Genomic DNA, 13,398 nt, shown 5'->3' on the forward strand with positions numbered 1-13,398 from the left:
GGGAGTCCCAAAACGTGTTTTCCCCATAAATTTTCTTATAGGAACTTTAGACACAGCTACAGCCTAAACTGCTGAACAGATTTATATCGAATTACTCAGAACTCTAGGTCTAAGTCCAGGAAGCGTTTTTGTGTCTTGGAGTAAAACTGTTCAGTATTTTTTTAGCAATTAATGCTCAAAATTTTTGTGTATCTAGGGACACAGAGGCTCAGTGGAACCTGACAGATCTCAAACTGAGATCTGCTTGGCTGCCACCACCTCAACCAGGAAGTGGCAGCAGCCATCTTAGGACTAGGGACTCAGCCCTGAGTCCTAAAAAATAAACAAAAAAAGACACAAGGGGGCAGGGTAGGAATACCCTTACCCCCGTGGCCTGGTGGTGAGATCTGAGAAGGAATCTGCCTGGGGCCAAAATCATTTATTTTAAAAAAAGTTTGCAAATTCGCAGAGGATCTGTGAATTAATGGCAAAATTCAATCTTTAAAAAAATGCAGCCTCCTACGCCCCCTGGGGTGGGCAAGGACTCAGGGAAAGACATTTTGATGTTTTGGGGAGGGGCGTACACATGCCCCCTTCTTCCCAGGCAGATTCTGGCCTCAGGGATCCCATCCCCTGGGGCCTGACACATTTTTGAGGGGGGAGAAAGGCAGGCAGCCCCACTGCTCGGACCAATTTCAGTCCCAAGGACCCACTCAGCTGGGGTCCAGCACATTTTTAAAGGGGGTCCGCTACCCAGGCCAATTTTAGCCTTGGGGACTGCATCTCTTGGGTCCTGCTATATTTTTTAAGGGGAGGCAGGCTGCATGGGCCACCTTTTCAAGCCTCTGAAGGCCCCTGGGACTCAATTCCCTGGGGGCTGGCTCAAATGCTATGTCCTAGGAAACCCTCACATAAGACATAGTGGTTTCTCTGCCCACACTCATACCCTAAAGTAACTATAACTCACTCCCTCACCATGCACCTCTTTACCCAATATATTACATCACTTAAGATATCTTCTACCAGTCCCCAGTATGTAGGTAGAGTTAGGACCTAGTTTCCATATGAGAAGTGTTTTTTTGTTTTGCTAATAACTGGTGCCGTTTGATGAATCTTCACAAAATTTTCAAAATTCGTTTGTCAGTCATTTCAGTTTTGTGGTCATTTGTCAAGTGGGGTCCGAGAGAAAAGGGGTCCCAAAACGCATTATTCCCATGCAAATTCCCATAGGGATTTTGAACACAACTACAGCCTGAACTGCTGAATGGAATTAAACTAAATTTAGCAGAAAGCTAGATCTTGGTCCAGAAAGAGTGCTTTTTGTAATGTGGTGTAAATGTATGCTATAGTTTTGGAGTTATTAAGGAAAAAAGATTGTATATATATATTTATATATATATATATATATATATATATATATATATATATATATATATATATATATATATATATATATATATATATATATATAGATATATATGCATATATATATATATGTATATATATATATATATATATATATATATATATACATATATATGGATGTGGACGGTCCACAAATCCAACAGATCTCTAAATGAAATCTGATTTTCTGCCACCACATCAATAAGGAAAAGATGGCAGTCATTGTGGGACTCAGACTCAGCCGAGTACCAAGAAAAAAAGGAAAAATAAAACTGAAGGGGCAGGGTAGGAATATCCTGACTCCTTGGGCCACAGAGACCCTGCCGGGGGCCAGCAACGGTTTATTTTTAAATTTTCCCACAAACTCAGGGAGGATCCACAGGAATGTTTTTTTTTAAAGGCAAGCGGGGTCACCCCTCTTGCCTTTTTTGGCCCTCTCGGTTGTGCCAGATACCGGAGGGACTTTCATTTTTATATAAGGGGACCAGGGATGCACATGGGCCCCTCCTGGGTCTGATTGTGGCCCCAGAGACCCCATCACCTGGGGCCAAGCTGCATATGGAAACAAGGAGGGAAGCTACTTGGCCCCACTCTCCGGGCCACATTTGACCCCAAACACCCCATTACTTAGGGCACCGCCATACACACAAAAGAAGGAGCTATTAATAACCCTGGTGACCCCATCCCCTAGAGCCAGCTCCAGCTATGACCCGGGGTGCCCACCCCCAGGAAATAGTGGTTTCCCTACCTGCACTGATGTGGGCAGGAAAACCTGTGTTTGCTCTCACTTGGTGGGAGCGATTTCCAAGTACCCGCCTAGTGAGAGAAACCCCTAAGGGGCATATTTATACCTTCTTTGCACTGAATTAACGCAATTTTTTTACACTAATTCAGTGCAAACTTAACGCCATATTTATATTTTGAGGCTAGACCCGTCTAGCGTCAAAATATTGGAGTTAACGTCATTTTTTGGGTGTGTGAAACCACCTTGCGACAATGAGATGCAGGGTAGGAGTTCCCGTCCCAAACATTACTCAAAGCCCTTAGTGCCTTATTTATCCTCCGTGCAAAAAAGGTGCCCAGGGAGTAAATAAGGGTGTTAAGCCTGCTTAGCAACATTATTTAACGCCTGAGTCAGAGCAGGCATTAGGGGACCTGTGGACCCATTTCCATGGTCAAACACCATGGAAAGAGCCTATGGGTGCCCAGCCCAAACCCCAGGAACAACCCCACCCACACCAGAGGGACACCAGAGGATGGGGGACCACATCCCAGGTAAGTAGGGTAAGTAGATCTAAGTATTTTAAGACATTTTTTAAAGTGCCACTGGGGGTCCTGAAATGGGCCCCTCTCATGGCACTGGGTACAGCGGCCATGCCCAGGTGATCCTTGTCCCCTGTGCTGGCCACTGGGGTGGTGGGCATGACTCCTGTCTTTTATAAGACAGAGTCATGTGGTATGGATGGTTTTACATCAGGAAATGATGCTAGGCTGGTTTAAACCATTTATTTGCATCTAACCAGCCTAACGTCATTTTTTGGTGCAAAACCCCCTTCTCCCATACTGCCACCCCCACCCGGCTAACGTCATTTTCCCAGACACTAGCCCATCCCGGTTTGCGGGATTCCAGACATTTGGTGCCCGGCTTGCGCTCTGGAATGCCTTAAGCTGACACTATACTTTTGAGGCAAAACTGGGTTTGCACAGTTTTGCATCAAAAAGTATAAATATGGGCCTAAGTCCTTTCCCAGAAGGCGGGTGCATGAAAAATGGCCACACCCACTGGGAAAGGACTTTTCATCTGATTCCCTGCCTGCACTGAAGCGGGTGGGGAAACAGATGAAAACATTGCTCTCGCCCACAGGGAGTAGCATTTGTTGCTACACCGTGAGGGTGGGAGCAATGCCTGCATCTACTGGAGGTGGGAAGCCAACTGGGGCCATCGGGCTTTGGGACTCCCCCCTGCAGTCCCCAACAAAGAAGCAGTGGTTGCCCTGGGTGGGCTCCAGGGCACCCACCATTTATAGGCCAGCCACCGGGGGATGCGGTCCTCGGGACCCATATTTGCTTGGGAAGGGGGGCTTCATGCCCCTCCCCTTATTGATAGAATAGGCCCAAGGAGATGGGGTAGACGAGGCCAATATTGGCCCATGGAGGGGGGCTGCGTGCTCAATTCCACTGATTAATAGAATAGGCCCAGGGATATGGGGTCCCTGGGGACAATATTAGCCCAGGAGAGGGGCTGCGTGGAGGGGGCATGAAAATTGTGCATAGCGGGGTGCAAGATATAGTTACCATAGGCCAGTGGTTCCCAACCTGTGGTCCGGGGACCCCTGGGGGTCCAAAAAGCCTCCTCAGAGGGTCCGTGACTGCTTAGAAAATTAAATAATATTAACAGAACGGGTCCTCAGCTTTCAGTAATGACTCAGTGGGGGTGTGGGGGTTCCCGGATTCCAACAATGATTCAGTGGTGGTCCCTGGGTTCCAGTAATGATGAAGTGGGGATCCACAGAAGTCCAAAGGCTGGGAACCACTGCCATAGGCCACAAGTTATAGTTACTTGAGATAACTCTAACTATAACACTATAACTGCTGAATTTCTATTGTGTGTGTGTAAATTCTGAACATTGCTAACATTATTATGATGTCCCTGTGTGTGTGTGTCTATATATATATATATATATATATATATTGTCGAACAAAATGGTCTGAGGGTTGCTGGGCGGCGCACTCCACTGCCGGTGCCCAGTGACAGAGAGGACCAATCTCGAAAAATATAAATAGCCAAAAATTTTCACTGCACTCCACGAAGTATCATTGATGTGTATTTTATTTAAGTAACAACCACCAACGTGTTTCAACTTCCCATGGAGTCTTGTTCACAGTGAATGAGTCCCTTTTGCTTTTTATACTCAATATCACTTCATCATGCACAATGCATTCTGGATATCGTAGTTCACATACATTACACTTGAAGTTAAAATTAGTAGTTTTCTAAATTGAAAATTAAAAATCCCATTTTAAACACATAATCTTACTCACTTTTGTTTTTCAACATTCTTCCAATCCTTTCTAACTTGTATTTTCGCACTATTTGTATTTGCTATATTCTTTTCACCACTTCTACCGCACATACAACAATATTTCTCCTTTATCATTTGTTTCATTTGACATAGACTCTTTTATATACGGTACCGCATCTATTTTTTGAAGTCATTCTAATCTGATGATTATTTCTTTATATATACATTAATTTAGAAAACTGGTGAACTGAACAGCTGACGGCAATTAACTGGAAACTGAACACCGCCTGTGTGGAGTCGGAGGACGCCAGAACACGCGGTGAGTCTTTCCAGACAAAAGCCTTTGCTGTTAACAAATACTATCGCATTTCCCAAAGTTCAAAGCACACACATGAAAATATGCAATGCTTCTACAAGGATATCGATGCAGCCTGATAAATATAGGCCACGAGGATAAGTGTGTGAAAAAATAAGATATACTGTAACAACTTGATGAGTTTAAAAAACTTTTCAGTATCCCACTGTGTAGGTGTTTCTTTTCTTCTGTTTTTATTTCTTCCTCTTTCCTTTTTCTTTCCTCCTCCTTCCTCTTTCCTCCTCTCCAAGTGTTTTGTCATTGTGTAGCTCATTTCTTGATTAGTGATGGCTCTAGTGTGCTCCAAGATCCTTTTCTTGAGCGGACATATTGTGTTGCCAATATATCTGTGTTTAAAATGGGATTTTTAATTTTAAATTTTGAAAACTACTAATTTTAACTTAAAGTTTAATGTATGTGAACTACGATATCCAGAATGCATTGTGCATGATGAAGTGATATTGAGTATAAAAAGCAAAATGGAAAAGGGACTCATCCACTGTGAACAAGACTCCATGGGGAGTTGAAACGCGTTGGTGGTTGTTACTTAAATAAAATACACATCATTGATACTTTGTGGAGTGCAGTGAAAATTCTTGGCTATTTATATATATATATATATATACATACACATGTGTGTGTGTCTCTATATATATATATATATATATATATATATATATATATATATATATATATATATATATATATATATATATATATATATATATATATATATATGCATATATATATATATATATATACAAATTCACCGGGAAAAAGAAAAACAAAAGGTTACAGAGACCTTATAGTTAGGCTCACATTTTGAACGTACAAAACCATAGAAATTCTCCTGTTATAGTTAAAGTTATCTCAAGTAACTATAACTCGTGCCCTAAAGTAACTATAACTCGCACCACTGCCATATACAGTTATTTCGTAAGAAAAATCACTGCTAATATTACATTGATATTATCAGTGATGTTATCAAAGATGTCATGAGTGCTGTACTTTGTGGAGTAATTAGCAGTGCCCGGCGAGGCGCAAGTTATAGTTACCTTAGGGCATGAGTTATAGCTACTTGAGATAACTCTAACTATAAAAGGTGAATTTCTATGTTTTTGTACATTTAAAATGTGACCCTAACTATAACGCCCCTGTAACTTTTGTTTTTTCTGTGAATTTCTGTTTTTTAAATTCTATTTCCTAACTATAACATCCCTGTAACTTTTGTTTTTTCATTGAATTCCTATGTTTTTTTTAACACATACTAATTTTCATTACTATATGTTGATCAAACCACCGACATTCACCTTTTGGTCATCCGTGGTGGCAATTGGCCACAGGGTTGGCCTGTAGCCAGACCCTGCAGCCAGCTACCCTAACCACCCAGCCCTTTGGCCATGCGTGGCAGTAGTTGGCCACAGCCTGTTTCTTTGGGTGAGAGAATAGGTGTGAGAGGGTGTATCTGGGGCCGAGAGTGGCTGTGAGAGTCTCTGGGTGTGAGAGTGTGTGCATCAGTGTCTTAGTGGGTGCATCAGTGTTTGCACAGGCCTGTGAGTAGGTGCATGAGGGTGTCAGTGGGTCTGTGAGTGGGTGTGTGAGAGTCTGAGTGGGTGTGTGAGTGGGAGAAAGAGATTGAAAGAGTGAGAGAGAGAGAAAGAGAGTAAGAGAGGGAAGGATAGAGATAGAGAGCTTTTTAAGGCTTTAAAGGATGATTTACTTAGAATGAGATATTGTTGGACAAATTGAAAAAAAATATGTGTTTGTCAATTAAAAAGAGTGAGATCATTTTCAGTAAGAACCTTAAACTTGTGAAGTTTTAAAGAAATTAAAGGAGGGAAATGATAATGGACACAACAATAGTAGAACCCCCAACTGTCAGTGTGAGAGTCCGTGACCTTTACCATTAGGTCTCAGGTGACTGCTTAATGGACTGTTTCCATATATACCTATATATACCTATGATATGCATCCCACACATGTGAGAGGAAAGAAACATGAATGTCCTGTTACTAGGAAGGTTTAACAGTCAAAACACTAGTAAATAACTCACTGCCAAGCGATACTAGGATTTGAACCTTCAGCCTACTGAGTGACAGTACAAGAGCTTCACCATTAGGCCAGCAGTGACTCTGTTCTGCTCTGCCTCCAAGTGCAACTATAACATTTGTATCAAACATCTTGCCGGTCTTACTCTTTGAAGTTATTACACGGAGAGACCATTACTATGATAATCTCTCCCTCTCTCTCTCTCTCCCTTCTATCCCATCATGGGAAAGAAGAGAGAGAGAGAGAGAGAGATAGAGAGAGAGAGAGAGAGAGAGTAACAGGACCTAGGGGGAAACCTGAATTCCCCTGCCCTCCTAGCCAACTCCCCATGTCCGGCAGGGAGCCAGCACTGCTCCCTCAAGCAGGGAGATGCATTTAATTGCAGCTCCCTGCTTGTGGGAGCAATGTTTTCATCTGTCTTCTCTGCACACATATTTGCGTGCAGGGAAAGCAGACGACAATTCAATTTTCTGCAGATGAGAGCTGTTGGACAGCTCTCACTTGCAAAAAGTAGACTTTGTTCACTTTTCATTGGTGGGAGCTGTCAGCTCCTACAAAGCAAAAGCAAGCAGCTATGTCCCCGGTGTGGGCAGCCTGGGACAAAGAAGGAGCTGGTCCTGGGGTTGGTGGTCCCCAAGAGCCATCATCGGCTCCTCAAGGGGGGCCGCTCGACCCCCTTCCAATATGTATTGCCCAGGGGAGATGATGGCCCCGGGGCTTTAGGGGTCTGAAACCACCACCTTTCTTTTTTCTTCAGGTTTGCCCCAGGGAGGTGGTGGCCCCCAGGGCTGTGGGGTGCTGCCAGCCACGCCACATTCAAATAAAAACAAGCCACGGGGAGGTGGTGGGCCCAGGAGCAGCCGAGAGGGACACAAGACCCCCACATTAGAGTAGACTAGAACTCTGGGGAGGTGGTGGACCCTGGGGCTGGGGGGGTGCAGCACAATTCCCTGCATTAAAAGAAAAATAAGCCTGGGAAGGTGACGGTCCCTGGGGTACTGAAAAGTCCAGGAGAGTGCCCCATTCACCCCCTTCCTTATATTTTTACCTTGCTCCCGGGATCTGGCCCACCTGGGGGCTTTAAAAATAACAAGCACCGGAGTCTGCCCTTGTTTTTTTTTATAAATGGTGCCGTAAATTGACGAATTTCACACATTTGTGGCAAAACATTTTTTTTAAATGATTTTTTTTGCCCTGGCTTGGTGCCTCTGGGACCCAGCACCTGAACTAAGGCGTCAGAGTGTCTCTACACTGGCCCCTTTTATTTATTTGTACTTTTTGTTTTTTTTTAGGGTTGCAGCCGAGTCCCTAGATGGCTGCCAACACTTCCTGCTTGAAGTGTTGACAGCCAATCAGAGCTGTGTATTTCCCTGCACAAGCTCATCATTATTTGTGAAGGCTTTGCGGCCATATATATACAAATTTGGAGATCATTCAATTTCTCAAGAACTCCTGATCAAATTTACACCAAATAAGTAAAAGCATAATCTGAGTACTAAAAGCTAGCTTTGTGCCAAATTTGGTGAAATTCCATCCTGCGGTTCGGGCTGTAGTCGTGTTTAAAGGTCCTATGGTAATTGACAAGGTAACCACAGCTTTTTTAGGAAATTTTGTGAAGATTCATCAAACAGTGCCAAAGATATAGGCAAATCAAAAAACACTTTTTCAATGGAAACATGGTCCTAACTATAACTACCTAGTGGTGACCACCACTAGGTAATAGATAGATAGATAGATAGATAGATAGATAGATAGATAGATAGATAGATAGATAGATAGATAGATAGATAGATAGATAACTTCCCAGAAAATAGTTGAGGTGAGTGAGGCTTTTTTGGAAAAGTCAAATGGTGTCAAGTTTATGGCTAACCACAAAGCCTCATCCATCTCAACTCCTTTCTGCTAGGTTTTGAGGTGATCTGTCAAGCAGAGACCAAGGAAAAGGGGGTGGGGTCCAAAAACACATTTCCACATTTGTACCTACATAGGAAATTAGACACAGCTACAGCCAAAACATGTAAAGTGAATTACACGAAATTTGGCAAAAAGTAGGATCTTGGCCCGGAAATTGTGCTTTTTGAGAATTGGTGTAATTCCATTTAGTGGTTTTTGAGAAATTAAGGTTGAAACTAGATAGCTATTTCACACTGCAGAAGATATGCATCAGATCCACAATGGATCCGTGGATGAGTGAGCTCAACAACTTGTTGGCACCCTAAAAGGAATAGTAGAGGATGTCATCTTACATTTAGATGTCATTAGGAACGTTCATATCTACTGTTCCTTGCAAATAGATAACAGACCACTCCAAGGTTGCTAAATGTTATTCTTAGAAAAAATATGTTGATATGTGTGTTTGTGCCTTGCAGCTTGTCCTGAGGGCTGCAGAGGTGACCAAGAGGGCATTTCTGAGCATTTTAACAAAAGTGTACCTCATTTTCTCCAATGTTGGAGGGATGGTACAAGGTGCTGGGACTTCGCTAGGATGGGTGCACCCTCAACAGTCAAAAAAATCAGTTTCCTCTCCCTTGGAGCTTTTGTCACACTGGAATCTGGTACAGTGACCCAAGTGATAAATCTATCCAGCCTCAGGAATCCCTGCCAGGACATAGCTTCAATCCTAGCTCCAGTGGTGGATTTGGAACCAAAAAAGTGACAAAATCTGAAAGTAAAGTATTGATTTATGGCAAGGTGACAAATGTATACCGGCAGCTAAGCAATCTTCCTAGCTATAAAAAACAAAAACAGCTCTTCCAGGAACTCACCGACATATATAGTTTTGAGGGACTATCACTAGCATGAGATTTGGACCTCATCTTATTGCAGATTTTGAGGTCCAAAAATTATACTAAGTGGCAACCTAAAAACTTTGACTGATGTGACCTAATAGACGTACTGACCTCTGCTCCATCATGATCAAACGAAAAGTAAGGCTAGATCAAGGTGATCTCTCAAGTGAACATTGATATTGGTGCTTTAAATTTTTCTGTGCACTTTTTGCCTATATATACACAGTTCCCCTTGTGACCTTGTTAGAATGTAGTCATTTTGGTATATGTTTGCTCATTCAACTTTTCTATGTTTTTATAAATTGTTTGGCAATTTTATGGTGCCATATTCTGAAATTTGAACTTATTGCTTCTGTATGAAATTAACACACCTCTCATGCTAGCTACTTGTGCCACAGCTATCAGGTTCTTGAGCAGAGTTTCGCTGAGAACTGTTTTGAGACTTAATTAGGGCCTGTTTATTAAGTTTGCAAAGGTACCTCCGTTCCCAAGTTAACAATCCAGTTGCTGGCACCTAGCCCCATGTAAAGCTATTTTTCTTTTTGTTTCCTTGAAATACATCTGGGCACTATTGTCCTGGGACATGCTGGTAGTATACCACAGCCAGAGATAAAGAGATTCTTGGCTGTTTCTCAGGTCTGATTTTAATAATTTTGATGCAACATAGGTGTTTGTAGTCCCTCTTCCCAATATGCAGAATTCCAGCTGCAATAAGGTCAGCCATTTCAGTGCATTTTTCACTTACTATCACTCAGTCATATCTTTATCTGCAATTTGTCACTATGCTGGTGAATAGTAATGGGCAATTTGAACACATAAGGTTCTGACCTTCGGTAAGTTACACCCTTGTTTGTATATGTAACTACCATTGGGTAAAATGTATGTGCATAGGTCCTAACCGGACTACTTTACGTGTGTATGTGTGTTCAAGTTGGGAGCTCCACTTATTTTTGAATTCTCATTTTTGAAGAACTTATAAATAGGCTTACAAAAAGTTGCATGTAAAGTTTAACTGCCCTGATGTTCTGTTATGTCAGCCAACAGTAGGCTTTCCTACAGAACGCTCCTATTTAGCCTCAAATTATTTTCAGATGGATTGGTGAAGAGTGTGCCACCTGGTCAAATATGTGAGAAAATTGAAGCATGCATGTTCCTTCCTAGATGGTTAAATTCTGGCCTTACTCTTTTGGTGGTCAGAGAATAATGTGCTCTTGAATAGGGCAGTGGTAGTTCAATGAATTATAGCACTTAGAAATAGGACAACGTCCGCTTGAGGAGATCTATTAAAATATGTAATTGTATTATTTCAGTCCTGAATAAACTGATGCATGTTGTCTTTGCTGTACCTTATTTTTTCTTATTTTCCTCAATCTGATCAAAACAGTTTCTAAGATTATAAGCTGCTCCATATTTGTTGTTGGGTACTTATAAATCCGTAGTATTATTTTTTGTTCTAGCTTCACGCATGTGTCAATAAGGGACAGTTTTAGTGCAATGCAAAACTCAGCAGTTGAGGGAGCCACGAAAGTGTGGCAAGGAATTGCCAATTCATACAACTAGGTTTGCCCCAATATAATTTCCATTGTGACGAAATACTTGCATTTGACACATTAGATTGCATACTAATGGGAAAACCTGTTTATTTTTTGCATGTTAATGTCTACCCAGATACTCCCTTTCACCCCCCTTGCTTACTCTTTTACCTATCACTAAAATGAAAATGTCACACTACACTTTCACAAGTTCTCAGTTCTCTGACTTCAGAAGCGTGGTTTGTAAAAACGACTTTTTCAAAGCTGGAAATTAGTATTGGTAAGAAGACCAATAAAATTATGCTCTGAGCCTGAGTTGCTAGAAATAAAAGGGTAGAAAGCCAGTGGCGGGTGGTGAAATCTGAAAATGGTGAGGCCGTATACAATGACTCATGTTGGACCAAGCAAGCAAAGCAAGAACACTCATCCCCTCTTACACCCTTACAATAACATGGCAGCATAAAATGTAGGACAACTTGTTAAATGTGGGATTATTAGTGTGCATGGAGTAATTGCAGTTTATCACTCTTATTAGACATATTCTGTCTAAAAGCAAGATTGAGCTGAGAGTAAGAGACAGTGGCCTCTTGGCAGGACAGTAAATGTTACGGGTGAATGGACCCTGGTCTTTGGGCTTGAACAAAGGCTTGTGAGTCTGCATGGAGTGGTAGGACAAAAAAGTGCGTATTTAATGGAAGAGACCATTCTGTACTGTGTGGGATGGTACATAGACAATTCACAACAAGATGATGACATCGTCACTAGATGGACACAGTGTATAATAATAAAACAGAAAAAAGGCTGACAGCCGATAAAAGCAAATACTGTTAAATTTCCCATGAGTGGGTCAGCCATTTTACAAAACAACTACGTAATAGATGATGTGCACGAGTAAAATTTGTTGTTGACTCAGCGTAAAAATTCCACTATTCTTGTTCTCTTCCTTAAATGCTCTCTGACTTGCACATTTATCGACTTATTTATTTTGTTGATCGGTTTAACACTGCACTGGCTCAGACAGCTGTTTTCTTTTCAGGGCGGAACATGTGTGCCAGATTTTGTCAGGGAGTGCATGTCTCTCCCTGCTTGAAAATTAACTTATTCTATGTATCGTTATCTCCAAGTTACAGCACCCTTTATCATCAGACCCTATAATTGTGACAGTTCTTCGAATGCATCCAGCAGGGGGTGACGCACTTCCTTAAAAACTACAAAGGGCGTCTATTGTTACTGTCTGGACAACAAGCATGCATTTAAACGCGGAGTGAGAAGGGCACACAGTCCTTGCCCACATGGGTGCTGCACAGTTCAGTTACTGGCTCTTAATGTGTTTGTTTTTACCCTCGGTACGGCCATGTAGTATCCGTCCTGAGGCTCAGACTACGGTCATACCCAGGCCTTGCCCTATGATGCTCAGCTGCTGCTCTGAGACACCCCCGCCTCCTTTCAAACTACTTCTTCCCGCCAGGCCTGCCTTTATGTGGACAGATGAGGCTGCAGCACAGTGAGGGCGCGCAGCACTGTGAGGGAGCGCATGACGTAGCTGTGAAGGCACACACTAGCACATGTGCGAAGGTGTAGGTGCTGAGGCAGCACATCTCTAATACAGCGCTTCGTTCCCATCACACGCCGGGGTCAGGGAGACCCAGTGTTCCTGGTTTAAAATCTATGCATACTGTCATATATGTTATTATTAATGATGAGGCATCCAATGGAGCAATGCCACTTCTTGGTGCCAGATACTATACACAAAACCAGGGAGCCTTTAAAAAAAAAAAATTGAATCAAACGTCTGTACCAGGGGGCATATTTATACTCCGTTTGCGCCGGAATTGCGTTGCTTTTTTTTTACGCAATTCCGACGCAAAACTAACTCCATATTTATACTTTGGCGTTAGACGCGTCTAGCGCCAAAGTCCCTGGAGTTTGCGTCATTTTTTAGCGTGGACACCTACTTTGCGTTAATGAGATGCAAGGTAGGCGTTCACGGCTAAAAAATCGACTCCGAGGCATGTGCGTCGTATTTATACTCCCGGGCAAAATTTACGCCCGGGAGTGGGCGGGTCAAAAAAAATGACGTACGGCCGCTTTTGCGCCGTTTTTTAGCGCCTGCAAAAGGCAGGCGTTAAGGGACCTGTGGGCTCTGAAGGAGCCCAGAGGTGCCCTCCCATGCCCCCAGGGACACCCCCTGTCACCCTTGCCCACCCCAGGAGGACACCCAAGGCTGGAGGGACCCATCCCAGGGACATTAAGGTAAGTTCAGGAAA

General features: G+C 42.7%; 1 protein-coding gene across 6 annotated transcripts in view; it reads left to right on the plus strand.

Moving 5' to 3' along the window:
* The window catches only part of LINGO2 (leucine rich repeat and Ig domain containing 2), a 3,618,115-nt gene that overhangs the window by 609,619 nt on the left and 2,995,098 nt on the right, over positions 1-13,398 (plus strand). For 2 of the 6 annotated variants that reach the window (XM_069240567.1, XM_069240575.1), the window contains exon 3: positions 4,642-4,725. The exons of the other annotated variants lie outside the window; for them this stretch is intronic. The gene's annotated coding sequence lies outside the window, so the exon portion shown is untranslated. The remainder of the gene's footprint in view (positions 1-4,641; positions 4,726-13,398) is intronic. 6 annotated transcript variants of the gene reach the window in all.

The sequence above is a fragment of the Pleurodeles waltl genome, chromosome 1_2 (genome assembly GCF_031143425.1).
Source record: "Pleurodeles waltl isolate 20211129_DDA chromosome 1_2, aPleWal1.hap1.20221129, whole genome shotgun sequence".
In the NCBI taxonomy this organism is placed as follows: Eukaryota; Metazoa; Chordata; class Amphibia; order Caudata; family Salamandridae; genus Pleurodeles; species Pleurodeles waltl.